Consider the following 14,673-nt stretch of genomic DNA (forward strand, 5'->3'; position numbering starts at 1 on the left):
CAGACAGCATTTTGCGGAAAAGCCGGATGTGATTTTTGGATTCAGCACACTAAAATACATAAAATTCACATGTTATCTTGTAGTCAGCAAAATTGATGTAGACCAGTGCATCATTCTAACAATTGTTAAACGTCCAGCGAAAGACAGTGGAAAGGGATTCCAGCTGTTTAGTTTCTGCCTAATCTCATGAATTAAAGGTTTGAAATTGTTAGTACCAAGTTTTGGGAGAATTATTAATCCTTATCCCTAAATATATAATCATATCAGAAGCCAACTCATAAATTACAGAAATTTAGCCATGAAACCTCATAATTAGATTTACCCAGCAAAAAGTATTGTCTCTAAAATCCAAATACAATACAGGACAATTGTGTCCATCACTGCCTGACGTCTCCGCTCCGCCCACCTTACCTCGTTGGCTACTCCCTCCGGGGTTGATGGAAGGCTAGCTGCTGCGGCGTCTCCACATCGTCCTTCTCCAGCGTCCCCGGACCGGCTCGACGCTGCAAGCTGCCATGTTGACCAGATGCCTAAGGGCACACGTGGCCCGACTGATGTACCGGCGTTGGCGCGAACCTCGGGGGTGTCTCATTGAGATGACGTCATCAGCTCCAGATGTTTAAGGTCTCAGTTTTCGCTAACAAGACGAGTTAGCAAGGGTTTCACTACGCCCGGGTATCATTGCGGATGGGACTCACTCTCCGCTAACCTAGCTACTCTGCCTCCTCGGACTTCAGTAGAGGTACCCGCTCCTTGGGGGCCTCACTCTCTCTTTTTCCTTTTCAGGTCGCAGTCCGGAACAGGGACTTGCTCCTCGAGGGCCTACATCCCGGATCAGCTCCTGAATACCACTTCTGCTAAGAGGTCATCGCTGCTTACAACATTAGTGAGTTTCCATCTATCTCTGAGAGCTTTCCCTGGGACCAGGTACTCGCTCATCGAGGGCCTACTGCATTCCAACTCCTAGGCTGCCACAAGAGACTATGGTGTGAGTGTTATCATCAAGGACTTGCTCCAGAACTCTGCATATCCTATCTACTCACTTTCTTAGTTTCTCTACAGCTCAGCCACCTTGGGATCGCTGTTCCAGTACCTGAGAGACTACAGCCCAGCCGGGCGCTTACAGCTCACTATTGTCACCTCTGGTGGTTTAATATATTGTCTAATAAAAGAACTAGTGTGTGTCTGTCTCCTACACTAAGCCTGACCAGTGGTCCCTCTCGGGAGCTCCCCTGAGGGCTTGGTCACCTGCCACTGGTCCAAGGATCCACCCACAAGTATTCTAAATAATAACAGATTGCTATCTTTCAGCTTTAACAACAGAGCTTTAATAACAGATTGCTATCTCCAGCAACTCCATTAATAACAGATTGGTAATTCCCAGCTTTAACAACAGAGCTCTAATAACAACAATGAATCAGAGTTGCCAGAAACCTCAAAAACTTTGGTCTGTTGTGAGACAGCTGGCATGCAAGTTACCATTCCCTTAAGCATAGTTATCCCAGCCATTTGACATAGACCTCCCCCCCCCCCCTCAGTCCCATCCACATCCATTCCCCCCACTAGCACACATCCACTCTTCACAGGAAGAGTCTGAGCCATTCCCGTGTGTTTGGGTGCCGTCCCCCAATACAGACAGCTAGAATCATGTTGAATATAAAGTCTCAGGGTCTGCTGCAATGTACTCCTAAGAAGAGTTCCAGGCTGTAGACCAAAACAAGTCAAGCAGAAGATTTTCCATGGTATTGGTACCCCACAACACAGCAGTCTATGGAGTGTATAAAATGTGAGCAAAGTTGCCAAGCACAGGCCCCTAGAATAATGCAGCAAATGATGATTGCCAACAATTGAAATCGCCAAATTAAGTTATTAGAAAGCTCCAGCATGAGCCAGAGATCCTCATGGATTAGTAGAGCTTAGTAAATTTCCTGTCCAATCAGCGAACAGACCATGCCACTCTCGACCAGTCCATCGCCCTCATGATCGCGGTCCATCAGTCCTTTCAAAGGAGTATGAAAATTCCTCAGTCCATATTTAACAGATAATAAGTCAAGCAAATGACAAACAAAAAACAAATTAAGTACACACCCTCCAACAGGGCAATCACCTGGATATTTCAGACAGCCAGTAGTTGTTCCACATAGCATTTTGCTTCAAACAGTGAATCAAACAAGTGCACCGATCTGTTGTGGCACACCCACAGCTTCGCTGGAAATTGCAGTGCAAATTTGATGTATTTTTCCACGAGTTGGGAGCACGGTGGTACAACCTCCTTTCTTTAAAGTGCCACTCTAGTGAAGAAATCCTGAAATATTTTGACTGGGGAGCCTTTGTAATTTAGAGGTAATTGTGCGTGAGGCTTTCCATATAATTTGCTTGTGGTCATAATTAAATATGTGTGCAATGACCACACTTGGTTGCACAGTGCCATCTTTCCTGCTACCCAACTGGTGCACTCTTTCTATGGCCAGCTCTGTTTAAAGTTTCGGAAGGTATGCCCACAAAGTGCAGGTTATTGCGACTGGTTTTCTAATGCATCAATTTTCTCCTCCTGTTCCTCCACAAGTTTTTTTCAGGATTTCCTGTTGCCTCGTGTTGGTCAGCGCGTCATCCTCCACCGAGGAGACATGTCCCTCTAACATTTCTATTCTGGGGCCAAATTCTTGGATAGAATTTTGCAACTCAGTATTCTGACCAGATATACTGTCCAACTTGCCAGTTATCGCAGTCACCACTGCCTGAGTCAGCGCATTTACCGCCGTGGCATCTAAGGAGCTAGGCTGAGAGTTGTTCACCATCACGGCCATGTTAGATTTTCCAGGCTTCAATTTTTCCTTCTCTTTTTTTCCAGGTCAAAGCAGCATACCTGTCGGAGATTTGTGCATATATTTGTCGATGTTCATGTGCTCTTCTAAATCCTGGTAAAAGTGGATCTCAAGGGTAAGCAATAACCGTTAAATTTTCTGATATAAGGGGATGGCATAAGATCAATACATCACGTGACTCCATAAATTTTAAATGTTTTTCCATTTTTGCCTTATTAAAATCGATTTCATTCTTAGCCAATCTTGGTCATTTAAATAGGGTAGATGCCAGGCCCAGATTTTCTTTCGGATTTCATCTCTATCTCTCCATTAGCAGATAACTGGACCGACAGACAAATTTAACAACTACATTAGTGCTTTTTGCAATTACAGTTGAAAAATGCTAATAAATTAATAGAATCTGCTACTAAGATATGTGTGATTGATATATTGGTAGAAAGGTAAAATGAGTTAAATAAAGTCATGTCTTACTAATCTATTGAAGTAATTTGAGGGTAAACAGGAAGGTTAGGTGAATATGATGAACTTTTTGAAGTTTTAAAATGCTTTTGATCAGAACCCTCTGTAAAGGCTCTTAAGGAAATTATGTTGTAAAATCAGAGGGGAAGTCCTTTCATGGATCAAAAACTTCTGAGTACAGGTAAAATACAGTCTTTTAAATAAAATAATTTAATTTAAAGATAGGATTAAATGATCATTTCCCGTCGATAGCAGGGCTGAATTAGCCATGCTGTCTGGGAGTGTCTTGCGACCGGTCAGTAGGCGGAGTTTTCTCAGTTAGTACAGAGTTTTGAACTCTGTACAGCTGCGCAGTGAGCTTCCCGCGCGATTGCCTTGTTACCTCAGTCTCTTTTTTTTTTTCCCGTGAGCAGTCTGCATGTGGGGGTTTTCTCCTCGTCTCTGAAGAGATTGTTTCTCAAATTTTGTTTTTTCTTCAATTCTTTTAGGCAGTGATGGCTCCTAAGCCATCTGGATTTAAGTACTGCCAGTGCGGTAAAATTATGTCCATTACAGATGGACATAATTACTGCTATGTTTGCCTGGGACCGGAACACAACCAAGTCTCATGCCAGGACTGTGCTCATATGTCTCCCAGAGCCCAAAGGAAGCGCGCAGAAAAAATTGCGCGTCTAAAGGTATCGTCAACACAGTCTTTGCTGGGACCGTCGAAGAGACCGAAGAAGACTCAGTCTAAAAGGTCTGTGTCGCTAGAGGGTACCTTGGCCAGGTCGGTCAATCCACCAAAGCCAGTGAAGGGAGTTGAGGCCGCAACTCCTCTTTCACAGAAATCCCCTCATGAGCCGTGTGGTTTTCAGTTTACTGAACCCGCTCGATCTCGCTCATTGTCACCGAAGAAGTTGGGTCATAAAAAATAAAATCTGCCGAAGCTGGACAACGCATCAGCGCCAGGATGTGCGCACGGCGCTTAGCCCAGAGCATAACTCATCCGCGCACAAGACATCGGAGCGCGGCTCTGTGCACATCACATCAACGCACAAAGGCGCACACAACGACACGCACAACCCATCAGCGCACCAAGGCACATCTAAGCGTACAGCGTCTATGCCACATGACGCAACGGAGCATCATGACTTAAAACGTGCGAGGCTATCGATTCAACCTTGAATTCCAACGCATGAGGCACCAGTCTTGATGCAGACTATACTGCTAAGTCAGGAATCTCTTAAAAAGTCACAAAAACGAAACATCTAACCTCTTCAAAACCTAGTGACATGGATTCTGACCAGCATCTGGAACTAGTCTCTGTCCATGACTCCGACACCTCTAGCAAAAATTCTGATTCTCATGGGTCTTCCCTTAGTAGACCACAATCCCCTCCTCAAGACTCGCTCGTAGCAGCAATGCCTCCAGGACCAGCACAACCTCTCGCATCTAAAGCGATGTTACAGATTTCGCAGGCATTAAATACTTTTCTTCAAGATCTAAACACGGTACATACTCAGCCTTCACTGGCGCCTTCTCAGCCTTCACCAACTCCACTCTTTCCCTCTCAGCCGTCAGCACCATCTCCAATTGCTGATCGACCGGACTCTCCAGACTCGCCATGGCCATCGTCCCCTGGCTCATCTACAGGTTTTCCATCTGGCCCTCCAAAAGGTCTCCCGGAATCTTATTCCCCTCCCGAAGACTTGTCCTATGCAAAGTTCATCGAGAAAGTAGACTCTCTTTTAAATATCGAGACGGGAAAGATTCCTGATCCTAGGACGGAGGTTCTTGGCATACTGAAAATATTTGAAATGCCTCCAGAGCCAACCGCTCTACCACCACATACAGTACTGGATACAGTCCTTTGTAAAATGTGGGAGAAACCTTTTACCACCACAGCTACATCAAGGAAAACGGATTTCAAGTACAGTCTGTGTAATTCAACAATTTACAATTTCACACAATTTCCACACAACTCAGTAGTAGTAGAATCTGCACTATCAAAGGCAAAATGGTCAAAACGTCATGCCAATTCACCACCAGGGAAGGACCATAAGTCCAGGGATGACTTCGGCCGTAAAGTATACCATTCGTCCATGCTAGCAACAAAAATTCAACACCATCAGTTTTACGTAATCCAGTATTTATTTGAATATCTTCAGAGATTATGTCCCATATGTTTAGCCTCTGATAATACTCTTCCACAGCCATTTACAGACATGGAAGAAGGAATTCGCCATCTACTTCGATCGGTGTATGAGTCGTTTGAGTCTTCCCCAAGATCTTCGGCTACAGCTATAGCAGCAAGACGAATGGCATGGTTGAGAGCGAGCGCTATAAGAGAGGACATCCACGATAAGTTAGCGGACATACCATGTCTAGGAGACAATCTTTTTGGTGAGAAGTTTGCGGAAACCGTTACTCGTCTTAAGGAACAGAGTACCGCGGTACTGTCACTCACTTCTCCTACGGACCCCCATACCTCGTCCAGGAAACTTTACCCTTCATTCAGGAAGAAATCCTACTCAAGGGCACCTTTTAAACCATACAATGCCTATTGAACGCAAAATTATTCCCACCAGAGATACCAATCTCAGACTCATCAATCCCGTGGACGACCTAGTCAACAACGACCACAAAAGCCAGCACCCCCTCAAAAACAGACTTCATCTTTTTGAGCTATCCTGAGCCACCTCCACCGCCATACATAGGAGGTCGTCTCCGGCTATTTTATGCCAATTGGGAGGCAATTACCTCAGATTCTTGGGTGCTGAACATCATAAGGGAAGGCTACCAGATAAATTTTGTAACACTCCCATGCTTCCCTCATATTCCCTCCCCCCGGAATACATCAAACCACTCACTGAACCTTCAGAAACAGTTACAAAATCTACAAAGCCAAAAATCCATTCAAAGAATTCCAATATCACAGGAAAATCGGGGATTCTACTCCCATTATTTCCTCATCCCAAAAAATTCCGGAGGTCTTCGACCCATCTTAGACCTACGGAATCTCAACAAACACATTCAGAAAGAAAAATTCAAGATGAAGTCTCTAAAGACTATTCTTTCCCTCCTACAGCCCAACGACTGGCTATGTTCCATAGACTTGAAGGATGCATACTCCCATATACCCATGCACCCTTCTTCCTGATAATACCTTTGCTTTCAAGCTCAGAACAGCCACTATCGATACAAAGTTCTACCCTTTGGCCTATCTTCGGCCCCAAGAGTGTTCACAAAATGTTTCGGGGTGGTGGTGGCTCACTGTTGCATTCATGCCTCTTCTCGCCCTCGCTCCACCCTCTCTACCTTGGGAGCGACTCCCTTCGGCTCTGACTGACAGATGCAGCCGTGGCTTCTCCCTGCCTCTTGGTCCCGGTGTCCCCGGGCTGGCTTGACACTACGGATCCGCCATGTTCCTGATGATGTAAGGGCATGCGCTCCAGACTTTGTACCAGCAAAGGCGCGAACCTCGGGGGCGTTCCCCCCATAGTGACGTCATCCATTTTCACTTTAAAAGGTCTTTTATTTGCTAACCTCTAACGAGTTAGCAAGGAACTCCACCAGGACTTGCTTCGGCAGTCCACGATACTTGCAACAACTATCTGAGTCAGCGAGGGGAATCCTTCTCCACTGCTCGGCTTTTATAAACTTACCAGGAGTACCCGCTCCACGGGGGCTCCACTCTCTCTTCTTGATTTCAGATTGCCAAAACGGGATTCGGTACTCGCTCCTTGAGGCCCTACGTCCCTGAATACTCAGAAGACTCCTAATTGCCTGGAAGTGATCGCAGACGTGAACACAGTGAGTTCTATTGTGGATAGGAATCGGTACTCGCTCCACGAGGGCCTACATTTCTTTAGCTCTGAAGACTCCCTTCCATCCAATACGTTAATGCAGGTACGGAGATCGTGAGTTATATTGGCAAGATGGCAGATAGGAACCGGTACTCGCTCCACAAGGGCCCATGTTCCTAGAATCCTTTACAGACTCTCTTCTACTCTAGAAGCCATTTCATATACAGCTATTGTGAGTTCTTATTACAGACTGTTTATAGGAACCAGTGCTCGCCTACAGCTCCTGTTCCTGAATGTACTGAAGACTCTCTGTGGCATAGAGACCATTGCAGACATCTACTATTGTGAGTGTACCATCTTGTATCCAGTACACCCTGTCTACTCACTACTTCCAGTCTCTTTCTACAGCTCAGCAACCCAGAGATTATATTTCAGTATCAGAAGGACTTCAGCCCTGCCGGACACATCGACTCACTACTGCCACCACTGGCGGTCCAGCTTCCAGCCTAATAAAGAACTATTTGTGTTTATTTCATATTCTAGCTTAGCCAGTGGTTCCTCTCAGGATCTCCTCCTGGGAGCACTGTCATCTGCCATCGGCCCAGGGAGTCACCATTTCCTCCAAGTGGTCATTCCTTACACTATTGTCACTCTGTGGGAGCCAATCACTAACACCGCTTACGGAAGTATTATATAGATAGCTACCTCCTCTTTCTGTAGGACTTGCCAGCAGCCTATATATAACAGATTGCTATTCCGTAGCGGAGGCATGATAGATTGCTATCTCAGTAGCGAAGTACAATATACCTATTGTTAGCTCCTCTCCTCAGAAGAGTATCATTGAACAGACTGCCAACTCCTCTTCCTGGGGAGTTGATCCATACCATATTGCTACCTCCTTCCCTTACAGGAGCATCTAACAGCAGTTTGCTAACAGATTACTAACTCTGCCTTCCTGGCGGGGTAACACTACAGATAGCTAACTCCTCCCCTCTGGAGGAGCAGATAATGACAGATTGCTAACTCCTCCCCCTTTCAGGAGGAAAGCAGAACAGATTGCTAACTCCGCCCTCCTGGCGGGGTGAGCAATAACAGATTGCTAACTCCGCCCCTCTGGAGGAGGAGAGCGTAACACTCACCTCAGACTACTGTCGATCCAGATATTTCCCTATCTGGACGACTGGCTTTTAGTAGCCTCTGATCAGGCTACTCTACGGAATCACACATTCTAAACAATCAATTGCCTTCAGACATTGGGCTTCATAATAAATTACGAGAAGTCCAACCTACAACCGACCCAAACACTACAGTTCATTGGAGCACTCATCGATACAACACAACAGAGTACCTTCCGCAGGACAGGATTCAAACACTATCCTCACTAGCTTGATGTCTATGCAACCGATCATATACTTCGGCACGTCAAGTCCTCCAGTTACTGGGTCACATGGCGGCAGCTATCCATGTAGTTCCCTACACCAGATTACACATGCGCCGCCTACAATGGGGACTAAAGAATCAATGGTCTCAATACTTTCAACCCCTCTCAACCTGGATACAACTTACGACTCAAATGTGCATCGACATTCGATGGTGGAAAAACACCAACAACCTGACCTTGGGAGCACCTTTACGGTTACCTCCCCATCAACTTATGCTCACAACAGATGCATCCAGGAGGGGCTGGGGAGCCAATCTGAGCAATCTAAAGACTCAAGGTCTCTAGTCTCCTCAGGAGAGCACACAACAGATCAACCTCCTGGAACTTCGAGCCATCTGGAAAGCACTTCAAACTTTCTCCCCTCAAGTTCGGGGCAAGCATCTCATTGTATACACAGACAATCAAGTCGCCATGTTCTACATAAACAAGGAAGGAGGGTCAGGTTCATGGATCCTCTGTCGGGGAAACACTTCAGATACTGACGTGGGCAGTAGCAAACAAAGTTTCAATGCAAGCCACTTACCTTCCAGGTTTAGATAACGTCACGGTGGATCGCCTCAGCAGAATTTTTTATCCACACGAATGGACTTTGAATCCAAAAGTAGCAACAAGGATCTTTCAACGCTGGGGCAACCCGATAATAGATCTCTTTGCCACAGAGAGCAACCGTCGAACACAAGCATTTTGCTCCATTTACTTGAGCAAACTTAGTCATGCTCCAGATGCCTTTCTCATCCCATGGATGGAGGGCTTGCTCTACACTTACCCTCCCATTCCGTTAATATCAAGGACAATTTAGAAATGAATCCAAGACACAGCGGATATGATCCTCATAGCGCCAGCATGGCCAAGCAGCCCTGGTATCCATATCTCATGCGGCTCTCCATTCACCCACCAATTCTACTGGAGAACCATCCATGTCTGTTAGCTCAGGAAGGGGGGATCCCTCCTTCATCCAATGCACCAATCCCTCCACCTGACAGCTTGGAGGTTGAAAGGCATTTATTAAGCCACCTTGGTCTGCCATCTCAACTTGAAGACATTCTCATTGCATCCAGGAAACCTTCAACCAGACGTAACTATGCAGGAAAGTGGCATCGTTACACGGAATGGTGCAAACCGCGACAACTAGATCTGTTCTCATCAACAGCCACGCAACTTCTAGAGTATCTCCATACACTCTAACTTGCTGGTCTAGCGTTGGCTTCCATTCGTGTGCATGTTAGCGCTATTGCAGCTTTCCATCACTCTCATAATGGACTTCCCATTTCCAACCATCCATTGATCTCCAGATTCATGTGGGGCATGCTACATCTACGGCCACCGGTGTCAAAGCCATCTATACCATGGAATCTCAATATACTCCTTGAACAACTAATGCTGCCTCCTTTCGAGCCATTAGATTCATGCCACATTAAATACCTAACATGGAAAACAGCATTTCTAGTGGCCGTCACATCAGCACGGAGAGTAAGTGAGCTACAAGCCTTGGTTCACTATTCTCCTTATTTAGAATTTTATCATGGTAAGGTCACTCTTCGACCTCATCCTACTTTCCTTCCCAAAGTAGTATCGGTCTTCCACATAAACCAGTCAATTACATTGAAATCCTCAAACTTAAACCTCACCATAATGACAGAGACAAGCTTCTGCACTCTTTAGACTGTAAAAGAGCGTTAGCTCATTACAAACAAAGGACTCAATCTCAAGGAAGACCATCTCAATTGTTCCTCTCCTTTAACCCTAATAATCCAAACCAGCCTGTCTCCAAAAGAACCATTGCTAGTTGGCTATCTCAATGCATTGAATTCAGCTACAATAAACGTTCTATTGTTTTGAGCAACAAACCAAAAGCACACCAGATTCGAGCAACAGCAGCATCTGTTGCGCATTTAAGAAGAGTTCCGCTACTGGACATCTGCAAAGCGGCAACTTGGTCTTCTCGTCATACTTTCACATCTCACTACTGTATCGGACAGCAAGCATCTTCCAATGCAGCTCTGGGTTCGGTAGTTCTGTCAACCCTAAAAACAAATTAAGACTGTCTACCTTTATTAAAGGGTAGTGTCCTCAGCTCAAAAAAAAAACCAAAAAAACTTACTATATGGACACATCCCGGGAGCTTGGGACTCCCAGACAGCATGGCTAATTCAGCCTTGCTATCGACGGAAAAAACAAGTTTGCTTACCGTAAACGGTGTTTCCATAGATAGCAGGATGAATTAGCCATGCGATCCCTTCCCACCTCCCTAGACAGTCTACAGATTCTACCAAAAAACGTTTTCCATGTACATCTCGCTTGGCTACAAGAGACTGAGATAACAAGGCAATCGCACAGGAAGCTCACCGCGCAGCCGTACAGAGTTCAAAACTCTGTACTAACTGAGAAAACTCCGCCTACTGACCGTCGCGAGATGCTCCCAGACAGCATGGCTAATTCATCCTGCTATCTACGGAAACACCGTTTACGGTAAGCAAACTTGCTTATATGTGCATCTGAGAAAGAGGGAACCAGTGTGTCTGTGTGTGTGTGTGTGTGTGTGTGTCTGTATGTATGTGCATCTGAGAAAGAGGGAACCAGTGTGTGTGTGTGTCTGTATGTATGAGCGTGTCTGTATGTATGTGCATCTGAGAAAGAGGGAACCGGTGTGTGTGTGTTTGTGTGTCTGTATGTATGTGCATCTGAGAAAGAGGGAACCGGTGTGTGTGTGTTTGTGTGTCTGTATGTATGTGCATCTGAGAAAGAGGGAACCGGTGTGTGTGTGTTTGTGTGTCTGTATGTATGTGCATCTGAGAAAGAGGGAACCGGTGTGTGTGTGTGTGTGTGTCTGTGTGTATGTGCATCTGAGAAAGAGGGAACCGGTGTGTGTGTGTCTGTATGTATGTGCATCTGAGAAAGAGGGAACCAGTGTGTGTGTGTCTGTATGTATGTGCATCTGAGAAAGAGGGAACCAGTGTGTGTGTGTCTGTATGTATGTATGTGCATCTGAGAAAGAGGGAACCAGTGTGTGTGTGTGTGTCTGTATGTATGTATGTGCATCTGAGAAAGAGGGAACCAGTGTGTGTGTGTGTGTCTGTATGTATGTGCATCTGAGAAAGAGGGAACCAGTGTGTGTGTGTGTGTCTGTATGTATGTGCATCTGAGAAAGAGGGAACAAGTGTGTGTGTGTGTGTCTGTATGTATGTGCATCTGAGAAAGAGGGAACCAGTGTGTGTGTGTGTGTCTGTATGTATGTGCATCTGAGAAAGAGGGAACCAGTGTGTGTGTGTGTGTCTGTATGTATGTGCATCTGAGAAAGAGGGAACCAGTGTGTGTGTGTGTGTCTGTATGTATGTGCATCTGAGAAAGAGGGAACCAGTGTGTGTGTGTGTGTGTCTGTATGTATGTGCATCTGAGAAAGAGGGAACCAGTGTGTGTGTGTGTGTGTCTGTATGTATGTGCATCTGAGAAAGAGGGAACCAGTGTGTGTGTGTGTGTGTCTGTATGTATGTGCATCTGAGAAAGAGGGAACCAGTGTGTGTGTGTGTGTGTGTGTATGTATGTGCATCTGAGAAAGAGGGAACCAGTGTGTGTGTGTGTGTGTCTGTATGTATGTGCATCTGAGAAAGAGGGAACCAGTGTGTGTGTGTGTGTGTCTGTATGTATGTGCATCTGAGAAAGAGGGAACCAGTGTGTGTGTGTGTGTCTGTATGTATGTGCATCTGAGAAAGAGGGAACCAGTGTGTGTGTGTGTGTCTGTATGTATGTGCATCTGAGAAAGAGGGAACCAGTGTGTGTGTGTGTGTCTGTATGTATGTGCATCTGAGAAAGAGGGAACCAGTGTGTGTGTGTGTGTCTGTATGTATGTGCATCTGAGAAAGAGGGAACCAGTGTGTGTGTGTGTGTCTGTCTGTCTGTGAGCATATGTTAGTTGTGAAAGAGGATTTGTGTGTGTCTGTGTGAGCATGAGGATGAACGTGAGTATATGAAAGAGGAGAGAGTTTATTCTGTTCATCTGCTGTTTTGAAATATTCTTTTTACTAGTATGGCTTTACTATTGATTGCTTTATATTTCTTGATCTTATTGTTTAATGTTTTCTGAGGAATGGTGATTCTGTTTTTCCACTGGTGCACTGGCTTGTTGCAGTTTCCAGTTCAGTCTGTGTCTGCACTTTTCCGTTTATACTTTATGGTCCCTTTATTCTGTATTTGGTGAAGGTCTGTCTCTGTTCTGCATGTGTGATTGAGGTTAAGTATTCTGGTAATGTGACGTTTCTGTGTAGGGATCTATATAAGCTTGGTTTGTTCTGTTTTCCTGACAGGAGGTATGTTGGTGTGTTAGAGTCTGGTGTTAAGTTTGCAGGGTCACATTTTCATAGAGCTGAAACTGCTGAAGTGCTGGCAATGCTGTTTTGGAATGGAAGGTTTATTATATTGTAATTGTAATTTAGTTTGCCCATGGCTTTCTGAGGAACAAACCCACATCCAACATGCATTACAATAGTCTGATACCATATGTGTTCCAAGGATCTTTTTGGCCTTTATGCAGGGTTTTCTGGTTGATACCACAGCAGTGCACAATAATTGTTCACAGATGGCTGCAAAAAAGTTAGCACTGGCCCTCCACTGTGGCACCCTGTGCTGGCGGGGTTATGGAGAGCAGGTGATTATTTAATTCTTTTTAAATTTAATTGTTGGTTGTTATTTGATGTGTATGCTGTTTTTTAAAAATATTATTGATATTTGGGCGTTTTTAAATATTTGTATGTCTTTAATTATTGGATATTCTATTCATCAGCTCTTTTGAAATATTTATTCCCTGTGCGTCTTGCACAACAACTTTTTGATGCTGCTCAGGCTAATGGGTCATCCGCAGACTAGGAAAAAAAATTAGAGGGAACATTAAGATTCTCTGCTCAGATTCCACCAGCACTTAGTGAGACAGGGAATCTGGAAAATGTAGACCCACCATGAAGCCATCTTGATTTCTAGACCCATTTATTCTTAAAAGCAGAAAAAAATCCTTCTGCTTCATAGTTTTGTGCCCCACTTCTTCTGCACAGGGACTAATAGAAATCCATCACGATATTCATTATAGATATCCCGATGTCAGAAAATATCTTAATATTTTGTGCTTTATTGATAATTACTTATATTTAGTGAAGTCAGTAATCAATTAGCCATAAAAAAAAAACATGTTAGCATTTAATACCCATAAGCCTTTACTTTTAAAAGCCATGACATCGGTCATGGCTGTGCTGAAAAAGCTTCAGCACATAGCTTTCACCTTTCCCCTACTTAAAACCTCAAGATTTCACCTTTCCCCTACTTAAAACCTCAAGATTTCACCTTTGTCCCACTTTCAGACTTTGAGAGTACAGTTGTTTACCACTTTCTCTTATCTCAAGTAAGAAAGCACCTGCATTTTATGACATTGAGCATCCTAACGCAGGTGTCATGATTGACCACCCTAAAAACAGATGGCCAGCCAATTAAGCGTGACAGAAGGGAGTGAAAAAGATTTTCTCTTAGAACTACAAAAGAAATCCAATTAAAAATCAAAAATGGGCGAAGCTATAAACAGAATAAGAATAAATCCTATATTTTACTGTTCTGATATGAAAAATTGATTGAACCATAGTCAAGGTCTTCTTCAAAGGCTAAAATATAGATGTGTTGATGGAAGTGTAACAGCGACACTGGATCAAAGGGTCTTAAGTGTATAAAACAGTGGCAGTTTGAGGGAGAGGGAGAGGTGCTACTTAGACTTTCTTCGCACGTGATTGAGAGAGACACAGAGCGGGGTGCTTCAGATAAATTGGTAAATATAATTTTTATTCAAGTATATGAGAACCTTTAAATTGCTATTGTTTCTACATTGGCAGATGTATTAGAAATGTATTAATTTCTAAAAAAATGACATTAATAGACATTTATCTGATATTAATAATTTCAATTACTTTTTTAATGGTTCTTGCATTGATTGTAGGATATACTCTGGTAAAGTTAAGATTTGAACATAAAAGTGATTCTTAGTCATTTAGAGATATTTATTCATGCCTTTCTGTATCTGTGAAATAAAGAAAATATTTTTACAATAAACTGACTGGTTTATTTATGCATGATGTGCTGCAAGAATTAAAGGTTAATAAAAAATTTCTGTGGTAGATTCGAACACACC

General features: G+C 44.1%; 1 protein-coding gene across 2 annotated transcripts in view; it reads left to right on the forward strand.

Annotated features, from left to right (window-relative positions):
• MRPS33 (mitochondrial ribosomal protein S33) overlaps positions 1–14,673 on the forward strand; it is a 49,762-nt gene that overhangs the window by 5,104 nt on the left and 29,985 nt on the right. Inside the window, exons 1-2 of one of the 2 annotated variants that reach the window (XM_029616688.1) lie at positions 970–988; positions 2,852–2,940. The gene's annotated coding sequence lies outside the window, so the exon portion shown is untranslated. Of the gene's footprint in view, positions 1–969; positions 989–2,851; positions 2,941–14,673 lie in introns of those variants that run through there. The other variant, XM_029616686.1, reaches the window with a different exon arrangement.

Source organism: Rhinatrema bivittatum, chromosome 9 (assembly GCF_901001135.1).
Source record: "Rhinatrema bivittatum chromosome 9, aRhiBiv1.1, whole genome shotgun sequence".
Classification (NCBI taxonomy): Eukaryota; Metazoa; Chordata; class Amphibia; order Gymnophiona; family Rhinatrematidae; genus Rhinatrema; species Rhinatrema bivittatum.